Source organism: Prionailurus viverrinus, chromosome F2, assembly GCF_022837055.1.
Source record: "Prionailurus viverrinus isolate Anna chromosome F2, UM_Priviv_1.0, whole genome shotgun sequence".
Taxonomy (NCBI): Eukaryota; Metazoa; Chordata; class Mammalia; order Carnivora; family Felidae; genus Prionailurus; species Prionailurus viverrinus.
In genome coordinates this window covers 23,288,459-23,300,673 of record NC_062578.1, presented here as the reverse complement: position 1 = coordinate 23,300,673, position 12,215 = coordinate 23,288,459, and the positions used below count along the sequence as shown (strand labels likewise).

General features: G+C 36.6%; 1 protein-coding gene across 14 annotated transcripts in view; it reads left to right on the top strand.

Annotated features, from left to right (window-relative positions):
- The window catches only part of STAU2 (staufen double-stranded RNA binding protein 2), a 310,084-nt gene that overhangs the window by 218,487 nt on the left and 79,382 nt on the right, over window positions 1-12,215 (top strand). The window contains exon 16 of one of the 14 annotated variants that reach the window (XR_007148652.1): window positions 4,793-4,804. The exons of the other annotated variants lie outside the window; for them this stretch is intronic. The gene's annotated coding sequence lies outside the window, so the exon portion shown is untranslated. Of the gene's footprint in view, window positions 1-4,792; window positions 4,805-12,215 lie in introns of those variants that run through there. 14 annotated transcript variants of the gene reach the window in all.

The window sequence follows — 12,215 nt, the reverse complement described above, 5'->3', positions numbered from 1 at the left end:
TTTGCTGGTCTCCTTACCTAGCACATCCGTACTGTCTGCTTGGCTGACCCTTGTACTCTGACTGCTGGTTACTTACCACCTGTCTGCTCTGTTGGTTTGTCTTGGCCTACCAGTACTTTGGTTCTCTTTGATCTTGTACTGCCTAACTGACCCCTTGACATTGGCTTCTGACTGTTTTCTGTCCTTGTCCGCACCTTGCATTACAGAGACTCATTGTTCTCATTGCTGTTCAAATCCAAAACTGCCTATGATTGACAGAAGTACATTTTATAGATATTCTATTCTGCAGTCATTATAAAATGCAGAGAATACCATTTTACTTGTTCATGGAACTGATATTCAGTCTGTGCCCTCGGATATGGTTGTACCAAGTGTTAAAATGTTTAAATGCTTTCATAATACTTGGCAAATAGCTGCTGCCACATATTTCACCCCCTACCATTGTGGCCTCATGTCCAGGACCTCGGGGACCTCTCCATCATCTAGCAACTGATGGATCATTTCTTGGGCCAACAGGAGTTTTCAGGACCGTTTTGTTGTCTGAATTCATTGGTTTGTGTTCATACCACAAATTATTACAAATGTTAAATATCACTTCTGCTTTCAGAGGTATATGGAAGAGTTAAGTTCTTCAAGGGGAGGAGGGTAGAGACATCCTGAAGTGACCATTTTTCTGAAACGATTTTTGAAAATTTCCATTGGAAATCAAGAAGCATTTTATTCATTCAGCAGTCATACTAAGCCCTAGTTTCATGCCCATCACTGTACTATATGCTAAGGAGTATTTCCAATTTTGTAAATTGTGAAAGCCCTCAAACTGAGTGTAATACAAAGTTGGAGATGGGATATATGGGAACTTTCTGTACTCTCTGTTCAATTTTACTGTGACTCGAAAATGCTTTAAAAAATAAAACCCAGGGGCGCCTGGGTGGCGCAGTCGGTTAAGCATCCGACTTCAGCCAGGTCACGATCTCGCGGTCCGTGAGTTCGAGCCCCGCGTCAGGCTCTGGGCTGATGGCTCAGAGCCTGGAGCCTGTTTCCGATTCTGTGTCTCCCTCTCTCTCTGCCCCTCCCCCGTTCATGCTCTGTCTCTCTCTGTCCCAAAAATAAATAAACGTTGAAAAAAAAAATTAAAAAAAAATAATAAAAATAAATAAATAAAACCCATTTAAAAGGAAATAAATATTGGTGAAACGACAAAACACATACAGAAACAATTGACTGATTGCAAACTGACATGTTTAGTGTCAGAAACGTGTACAAAATCTATATATGTATATGTGAATATTGAAAAGCTGGGGAATATAGGAATGATCAAGAACAGAAGAGTTCACCTGATTAAGCTTCTTTTAGGAGTTGGTGGACCAAAAATTGAAAGACAAATTACAAGGGCTTCCCACATAGGGGAAACAACATGAGAAAGATTAGAAACATGGAAATTGGCAAGGGCTATGTGGGGAAAGAAAAACTTAACTTGGTGGGAGCTCCAGGAATACATAATGTTGCATAAGATCAAGGCAGTTGAGTACATTTTGACAGCTAGGTTAAGTAGTACACATTTTATGTTTTTGTAGCAAAGAACCATTCTTCAGTCAGGAGCAGGGAATATGATTATGCTGGTGTCTCTAAGATCAATCTAGTAGCCAGATGCAGGATTGACTGTGGTGGGGAAGAAAGCTTCCACAATAGTGCTGGTTATCTTGATGGGTGTGTCTCTACAAATGGCAAGAAAAACAGTATCTCTCCCAGAGCGACATTGCATAAAAAGAATCAGCAGACCTTGGTGACCAGCTGAGTATGACAGAAAGAAGCAGAGCAATTAAAAATAGCTTTAAAGGCACACTACCAATACAATATGGCAGAGTGAGAGCTGGACAATTATTTTCAAAAAGCAAACTGGACGAAATTATCAAGAACAGCAATTTTAGGACTCTGGAAATTGACCAAAAACACGCAACAAATTGAAAAGCATTTATTCATGGAAAAATGACTGGACTTCAGGTAAGAACAGTAGGGTCCTGTGGTGTTTCTGTCTGGAGCTGCTCCCATGCCCCACTTTGAGGCTCAGTCAGCATTGGAGTTCTGCAAGGGTGAGGAAAACCATGAAAACCAGCAGTTTCACTGGAGGAATGGCCTCACTTGATTTAAAGTAGAATGTGAGAAACCCTATGCCCATAGGCATTGTGAATAACAGTGGATATCTTGATGGCAAACAGATAGGAAAGGCTGGCTAATGACTCTGTGAACCTGACGTTACAGTCTTGGTTGGAGTCAACAATAGACAAACAGACTAGCCAGAAATTTATCAGGGAGATTCAGGGAATGATACAGTGATAGGGACCTTGGTAAACCGCACATATTCCTGGCTGACCAACAGACTTCACACACCTGCAGGAGAGACCAAAGAGGGCCCAAGCTATCTATACATCATCCCTGCTGCACGTGAAATTCTGCACGTATGCAGAGGAGATGCAAGAGGGTCTGGCAGAAAGTAAATGCCCAGGCAGACCTGAGAACTGCCAGAAATTTGAATGAGCTTCCCAACCCAAACACAGCTCCGTTGGCAGAGAGTAGAAGCTATATTGGCTTAAGGTGTTGGAGCACAATTAATGATCAGTAATTGACTAAGCTATGCAGACACAAGGGTCATTCCTAGAAAGTCAGATTTAAAAATAAAAACAAAAGGAAATTTTTAAAAAACTGAGTAGAGAGAGACACAAGGAGCACATGCCCTGGGGAGATGGATTGCATACATTTAATCAAGCAAATTAATAGTGGAAAAACAACAGGAACAACAACAGCCCTGAGAGAGGAACATCAAAATCCAGAGTTACTACAATATATATATGCCATATGTGTGTGTGTGTGTGTGCGTGCGCGCGTGTAAGTGTGTATCCAGTTTTTAACAAAAAATTACAAGATATGAAAAGAAAGGAAAGGTTTACCAATACTCAGTGGAAAGAAGCTGTGGGCCCAGAGCTTTGGACTTAGCGGAGAAGGACTTCAAAGCAGCTATATTAAATATGTTCAACTAATGAAAGGAAGCCATGTTTGAAGAATTAAAGAAAAACATGATAATAATTCAACAAATAGAGAATTACTGAAATGAAAAATTCACTAGAGTGATTCAACAACAGATTTGAGATGGCAGAAGAAAGAACCCATGAACTTCAAGATGTATCAAAAGAAATTATCCAGCCTGAAAAACAGGGAAAAAAGAGTTTAAAAATGGACAGAGCCTCAGAAACTGTGGGACAACATCAAGCAACATATAAAAAGCATTAAACACCATTATCAAGGTTGATTTAACATCTGAAAATCACATACTATATACATCATATTAATAAAGGGGAAAAAACAGAATAATCTCAGTAAACACAGAAAAAGCACTTGACAAAATCCAACATGATTCCTGATTAAAAGCTCTGAACAATTTAGGAATAGAGCAATTAGGAACTCTCTTAACTTAATAAAGAACATCTATGAAAACTCTACAACTAATGTCATCTTAATGATGAAAGACTGCAGGCTTTCCCCCCAGTAAGTTTGGGGACAAAACAAGAATGCTTACACTAAGCATTTTTTGCTCAACATTACACCAGAGTTTGTAGCCACTGCAAAAGGGGGTGAGGGGGAGGAAAGAGAAACAAAAGTCATGCAACTTGGAAAGGAAGAAACAAAACTTTATTTGTAGATGACATGATTATGTATTTAGAAAATCCTAAGAAATACACACACACACACATACACACACACCTATTGGGACTTAAAAATAAGTTCATAAAGTTATAGGATACAAATTAATATACAAAAATCAATTGTATACTAGATACAAATATACTAGAAACAAGCATCCAAAAATAAACTTAAGAAGACAATTTCATCAACAATACCATCAAAAATAATAAGATACTTAGGAATCAATTTAACCAAAGAAGTATTAAGACTTTACACTGAAAACTACAAAACATTGCTGAGAGAAGTTAAAAATCTAAATATATGAGAGAATTCAACATCCATGGATTAGAAGACCCATTAATGTTAAGTTGCCACTTTTCCCCAAATTGATCTATATGGTCAGGGCAATCTCTATCAGAATCCCAGTAGGTTTTTGTTTTGTTTTTGTTTTTGATTTTGTACTTGGTTTTTTTTAGAAATTGACAAGCTGATCCCAACATTTATATGGAAATGCAAAGAGCCCAGAACAGTTAAAACAATTTTGAAAAGGAAGAACAAAATTGAAAGACTTACACTACCCAAATTTTACTATAAAACTACATTATTCTAAGTTAGCGGCATGAGGATACACATGTAGATCAGTGGAACAGAATCAAATGGAACAGTCCAGAAATGAACCTTTATATTTAGTTCAATCTATTTTCCAAAGAAGTGCCAAGGAAATTAAGTGAGAAAGGATTGTTTTTTTAAGAGATGGTACTAGGAAAATTAAATATCCATATGCAAAAGATAAATTTAGACTCTTACCTCAACCATATACAAAAATTAACTTAAAATGATAATAGATGTAAGTGTAAATCTAAAAAAGTAAAACTTCTGGAAAAATCCTAGGAGAAATTTTCATGACCTTGGGTTAGGCCAAGAATTTTTAGATTCAACACCAAAACATAATCCATAAAAGAAGAAATTGGGTAATTGGACTTTATCAAAACTTAAAACTTTTGTGCTTTAAAAGATACCATTGAGAAAAACAAAAGACAAGGCACCAACTAGAAGAAACTATTTGCAAATCATACATCTTACAAATTACTCATGCCTATGAATATACAAAGAGCTCTTATGACACAATAATAAGAAGGCAATGCAAAATGGATAAATGATATGAATAGACAGTTCATCAAAGAAAATGTACAATTGGCTAATATACACCTAAGAAGATGCTCAACATAATTAGCCATAAGGAAAGGCAAAGTAAAACCACAATGGGATACCACTTCCTACCCAGTAAGATGGTCATACAAGAAAAGGCAGACAATAACAAATGTTGACAAGAATGTGGAAAAACTGAAACCTTCATGGATTGCCGGTGGGAATGTAGAATTTTACAGCCACTTTGGAAAAGTATTTGGCAGTTTCTTAAGTTAAACAAATTTTATGACATGATGTAGCAATTCCACTTTTATATCTGCTAAGGAAAATTAACATGTTTACATGAAGACTTGTATGTCAATATTCATGACAGCAGTATTCATAATAGCCAAAACCTGGAAACAATCTGAATACCTCCTAACTAGTGAATGAATAAAGAGCGATATATCCATATAATGGAATACTAATCAATGAAAAAGAATGAACTGATATACTCTATAACAAAGAACCTCAGAAACATGCCACATGAAAGACACCAGTCACAACAGACCACATGTAGGATTCCATTTATGTGAAATTTCCGGAGAAGACAAATAATCTATAGAGAGAGAAAGCAGATCAATGGTTGCCTTGGGCTGGGAATGGGAGTGGGGAATGATTGCAAATGGGCACAGTGAAACTTTTGCAGTAAGAGAAATGCTCTAAGACTAGATTGTGATGATGTTTGTAGAACTTTGTAAATTTGTTAAAAGTTGAACAATAGATGAACTTTATGGTATATAAATTATACCTCAATAAAGATGTTTAAAAAAAAAACTTTATAAGCTTCAAAGCCTCAGAGACCAAGAGGATTATAAGGCCATTTGTGATCATGGAAATGTTGGTAAGCAATCATTTATTTGGGCCCAGAACCTCAAGAAATTCTCCAGCAAACTCCGTGAGGATTATTCTCCACTCCCTCCCCCCCCCCCCCCCCACCTCACTATTTCAGCAGAAATAGAGCGGAAAACCAGAAATCACCATGCATTTCCAGGCCCAGGAATTGCACGTCTCTGCTGGTCCTCCACTCTCTTCATCCCTGCATGTACCTCAAGCCTGGGGACTTGAGCTGTGATACTTTCTCCAACATTTCTTGCCTCTTATTTCCAATTTTCTTAGCTTCAGCTTTGTGACCTGCCTCAAATTTCCTGTATTCTTGACCTCAATTCCTGTTAATTATTATTGCCCCGCCCTAACTCCTGATCATCATGTTCCCTCCTGCCCAGCCCAGTAAACTGATCCTGACTTCTGATTGTTTCCTTTACTTAACTTGTTTCATTAATTTTTACATACTTTAAAAAAATCGCTCTGCCATTGTTAACCCTAGGCTGCACTCTAGTCCTGATTAGGCCCGCCACATGGCTCAAAAGGAAAGCTGATTCTTGGATTCTTTTGGAGGATCATGACTTAGGTTTTTGACGTATTAAATGTCCATTCCAGAGACGATACTCAGTAAACAACAAAAGATTTGAGGTCAGAGTCACAATGAGAAATTAGGGATGAAGATACAGGTTAGGTCCCCATATAAGCACAAAATAGAGGGAGGAACCAAAACAGATACCTTGCGAAATTCTACAAAATAAGGGGATGCAGAACCATTGGAAACCAGGAAAAGTTTCCTTCCCCAGAGTTACAAATCAAACATGTATACAAAAAGGTTTTATCTTCCCTTCGATCATGTAGGTTAATCACTGTAGTGGAAACTAACTGCTTGAAAGAAAACCGATAGACTTGGAACAGGCCAGTTTTGTAGAGATTACTTAAGGTTATTTAAAAAAATTCATCTAAAATCCCTGATACGAAAGAAATGTTTGATCATTTTCTAATAAGAAGCTGACCTCTGCTCTTGGGTCTTCTACAAAACACAAACCTATGAAACTGCCTCCCCCACTAGGTGGCAAAAGTAAGCTGCCAGTGAGAGAGAAAACAGCAGGACGTTTATACCCTCCTTTGTCACTTCTTCCTAAGTGATGGGACCTTAAAATTGTCATTTTGAAAAATTCGCTGTATACATTTGAAGTATATAGTCTGTGTAATACTTAAACTTTCCTCTAAAATAGAGGAAGGGTGAAGATACACCTTGTATTGGTTTTTGGTAGCAAACATTTATGCTTGGGACACAACATAAATACTGAAGAGAAAATTACTGTGGTTATTCACAGGTTTATCCCAAAATTTCTTGGGAAATACTAACTACTGAAGAAACCTGAGCTAAATTTTACCAACCCTGTTTTAAGTAAGCTACCATATCTGGTGGTAGCTGAGAGGACGCTCTCCGAAGTCTTCTTTAAACTCATACTGGTCGGGAGAGAGCCAAAGCATAAGAGACTCTTAAAAACTGAAACTGAGGGCTGATGGGGGGTGGGAGGGAGGGGACGGTGGGTGGTGGGTATTGAGGAGGGCACCTGTTGGGATGAGCACTGAGTGTTGTATGGAAACCAATTTGACAATAAATTTCATATATTTAAAAAATATATATATAAACTCATACCGGTCACTGCAGGTTGCTCGTTCTCTGGCTTGCATCAATATAAAAGGTTTCTGGAGGTCTCCCTAACTACTTGGGCCTTGGAATATATTTTAAAATCGCCTGAGACACAATAACATGTTCAAAGTGTGCTAAAGATTTTCTTTATTAGGGTCACCAAATAATAGTTCACTTTTTTTTATATATTAACATTAATAGCGTTTTCTCTTCTCTTAGCAGTATTTTCCTCTCTTTTTATATGGGACTTACTTTGTCCTTTTGTCTCCAGATAGCTTTGAAAAAGTAGCAGACTACCGCTTTAATTCTAAAAGAAACAGACTCACTCCCTAAGGTTTGTAAGCCCAGGCCAGGACCACCAGACAGAAATGGAGTTTCCCTGCAGCTCTTGTCCTTCAGGACCAGAATCTGTACAAAGTTTGAGGCACAGCACTCAAATCTCAGCCAAGAGGCACATTTTTAGTTTCTTCCCCTCAAGTACATGCTCAGACATTCACATTTACATCACTTGTCAAAGTATTCTTTTTAAATATTCTAATAAAAGAGCAGTCAGTCGTTTTTTCATCCATTCAGCAAATATTTATTCAGTTTCTCTATGGGCCAAAAAAAAAAAAAAAAAGTGCTGCTTTTTAAACTAGAGGCAAGGTGCTTGAATGTTTTGTTGTTGTTTTAGATGAGTAACTTTCAAATTGTGATTCACTGTTTAGGTCAGTTCCGTGAAAGGAAACCCTGTTTTATTAATTCTTCCATTACAGTCTTTTCAATTTATGTAGATGATAGAACTCTGAACAGAGAATCATGTATCATCTCAGGAAATGAGCCTCGCTATTACTTTAAGCCTCATTGATTTGGAGGTTTTAAAATTTGACCACTTAAATAGGGTAGTAAAGAATATATTAAGCAAAACTTCATTATAAAGCACTTCAGTGTACCACGTATTCATTTTTGTTTTATGCCAAATGATGTCTTCCATGTACACTTTCATATGCAGTATATCTTTTTCACAGTTACAAGGAAACCTATCGTTCAGGGCCTTAGTCCCTGGCGTCGGTATTGTTATGGGCTTCTACTGTCTCATTTTATGAATGAGGCTGATCTCTAGTCTCACCTCCAATTGAATTTATAATGGAGATATTAATCATTTCTATTGTTTGCTTTGAGAGGAGATTACAGGCAGTAACAGTTTTTGCCACTGGCTTCTGCAGTGAATGCTCGAGTACGAATAAATCCAGAATAAAAGATTATGATTACATAAAAGTTAATTCATTCAATAAACCTTTATTGGATGCTGCATACAAGGCAGTGTGACAATGTATGGGTAAATGGATCTAAAGATGTGTATAAAAAATGGATGCCGCCCCTAAGGAGTGATCATCGTGGTTAGAAGAAAATCTGTAATGCAAATGAAAGATCACTGGCTGATGAGAAATATAAGCAAGATGTTTAAGGAATTTTGAGGACAGGGTGGGGATGTTTTTGGCTAAGAAAATCTTATGCAGAAGGTGGCCTTCTCTATAGAAGGTAAAGGACGAAGCAGATTTCCCTCTAGGCAATAGAGAAAAAGGCATTTAATAAAAAGTGTTTGGTCTGGCAGTGGGGCTAGCAAGAGCTCAGGCACTGAGGAGGGAGGAGGGAGCCTTATTCAGTGGACAGAACCCTGGGTGAAGTGTGCACTAGTCTTAGATATCAGTGGGAACAAGGGCTAGAATGAGACACAGAGATCAGACTGTGAAGTGTCTTAGAAGACAGGACAAAGACTTTGGATTCCATCCAGTGGTGGGTCATGAGGAACCATGAAAATTTGCACATATGCAAAGCGGTTATATGATTAATGTACTGACATAGGGCATATACAACAATTACATTAGGTGAGAAACAATTTAACAAATTAATTTGAGAAATAATGTTTTTTTTAAGTTCTAAAATTCTGTGGTGTAAACAACACACTGCTCTGTTGATAATGTAATTTATTAATTACCTGGCTCAGATCATTTAGTTTATTACTTTGGGAACATAGATCTTAAAACATGCAATGAAGGAAAATCCTACTGTAACATCATGAGTATTAGTTCTGTCCCTGAATGATTAGCCATAAAAAAAAAAAATTCCAATTTTAAGGATGCTTTTCACAAATTAGGTAATTAGGTCTTTTAAATAACATTGGAGGGAACCCTAAGAATCATCTCCTGTGTGCTACTTCCGGACACCCCATCCCACAGTGGCTACAGAAATGGAAACCCCTTCTTTCTTGTTCCTTTGTGGAATAATTGGTACTTTCCCAGGATTAACTGCTCCTGGAGAAGAAACAACAGATAATTGAAAACGTTTTATTTACATTTATGTTTTGGTTGACATCTGTGGGCCAAAAGACATATTGCAAATGGCCTTGGTCATAGAAAAAGAATGTTACTAAACATGCTGTTGGAAATGCTTGTTCAGTTTCATATATATATATATATATATATATATATATATATATATATATATGTATATTTCCCCCATTAAGGTTGGAATTGTGGATTCCATGATAGGTAAAAGAGGCAGAAAAAAAGCAGAAAGAAGTCTAAAGTTCTTTCCCTAGAAAAATATGTTAAACATTATAATAGAATTTGTTCAGGAAACTGACCTAAGCCTTTACCTTTAGAAGTTTAGAGTCTGGGAAATGTTTTACTTATACTTGCTGAGGAAGATTTATAGAGAAATGAAACATACTAGTATACTTCTCTCCTAGATAAGGCATCTGGAGAGTGTGTAAATGGAGTGTGTAACATAATAGCAACAAATGTAATTGATATTTAAAAGTTTTAAGGCATTGAATATAAATACATTGAATATAAATACACAATTCTAAAATAGATCATACTTTGCCATTAATATCTATATTCTGTGAATAGGTTATATTTCTACTTAAAAGCCTAATGTTATTCAAGATAAATTTTTTAAGACCTGAAGTACTTAGTTATCTTTTTATTAACACTTTAATGAGTGTTCAACACTTTTATTTAGTAAATATCCAACTGGGAAGGTTTCCACAGTTGTTTTTTTTTTTTTTTTTTTTTTTTTAACTAGGAAAGTTTGCACAAAAGGAGTGTTTTCTTATTACCAAATTAGTTACTTTGAAGTATCTGGCAGATTACATCAGTCTCTTGTTCGAATTGGTACTACAAGAAGACATCTATTGTACATCATTAGTGATGCATTAAATTGGTTATTTATGTTTTAAAATCTAAGCATAGTAGAATCTTTTGTGTTTGTCTTCGGAGATTGCTGTTATAATAAAACATTTTGAAATGAGTAAAGTTGTCCTTTTGGCTTAGTTAACGCATCACCGGAGAACCTAAAGATTTTAGTTTCCAGCCACCCATCTCCTTGTTTAGTAGAATCTGAGAAAATTGTGTGCATTTCCTTATATTTTAAGGAAAAAAAAGTTACAGATTATTTGTACAATCACTTTATATTCACAGCTAATAAAATAATAGACTTATTGATCACATCAAGCTTAAGTCTTTTAACATTTGAGCATAAGATTATGTGCTATTTTATCATGTTCTTATAGTAGTGGCTTCTTCTTTGACCACTGAGATCGTAGCTATTTTTATAACTAAACCACATATTGGAAATCTTGTTTTCAAGCTTCTATTAAAAAAATTTGTACAAGTGATGAAAGCCAGAGGATCAGTATTTTTTACTGATCACTGGCAGAAATGAGTATATTTGGCTAAAGGTTTCCCACGATATACTCTGTAACCCAATGCTAGAAATGGTGAAGACATTTTGTTTGTTTCCTTAGTGACTAAATATATACTAGGCTATATTAGCAGGACAGGTAGACTGGCAGAGAATGGGTCTCAAGCTTTTTGCAATCCCTTATAGTACTAGATACATTGAATATATTATTCAATAATGACTCTTAATCATAACCTCACCTCTAAATTCCCTGAGAAATAAAGGATAAATAAAATAAGGCATGGAGCCCCAGCTTCAGAGCAATCCATAAGACCACCAGTCCCTTATCTATACACTGCTTGTCTTGACTAAGAGGTATTTCGCTTCTGATTAGAGTTACCCCTACTCCTGCGGTCTAGACCCCATCTTCTGAGATACTCCTTCAGAGACTTGGTTTCCCAACCGTTGCCATCTGCCTTTATCTTCTCCAATGACTTCTCTCTCTGACCTTACAAATATCCCTCTCATTCTAAAGTCTTCCTCCTCCATTATACCTTCCTTTTTGAACTATTATTTTCTTCCTTTCCTCAATTGCCAAAAATGTTCCACTTATTCACCTCTTATTTATAGTAGATAATGCAAAGGAATACAGAATGATTTTTATCCCAATCACCATTACAGTTGCCCTAGCCATGGTCACCATTGTCCTACTAATTGCCAAATACCAGGCCTAAACTCTTCCCTCATCCTAGTTGACCTTTCTGCAATATTGCTTCCCTTCTTTGTGAAACCCTCTGTGCCCTGGTTTAATCTTTTCCTTTGACTTCTTGTCTTCTTCTAGCCCCTTAAATGCTATTGTACCTAAGTTTTATCCTTGGTGCCTTGGTTCCTTTTGTGTCCTATCCACTTCCATGAATTGCATTATTGTTCATATTTTGATACCTTCCCAATCTCTGTATTTAGCTATGATTTCCTGTATCACAACAGTTCTCCAGAGAAACAAAACCAATAGGATATGTATGTATGTATGTATGTATGTATGTATGTATGTATGTATAGAGAGATTTTACGTAATTGCTCACACAGTTGTAAGAGCTGAGATATCCAAAATCTGTAGCGCAGGTCAGCAGGCTGGAAACATAAGCAGAGTTGATGTTGCAACCTTTACTGAAATCTATAGGGCAACTGGTAGTATGGA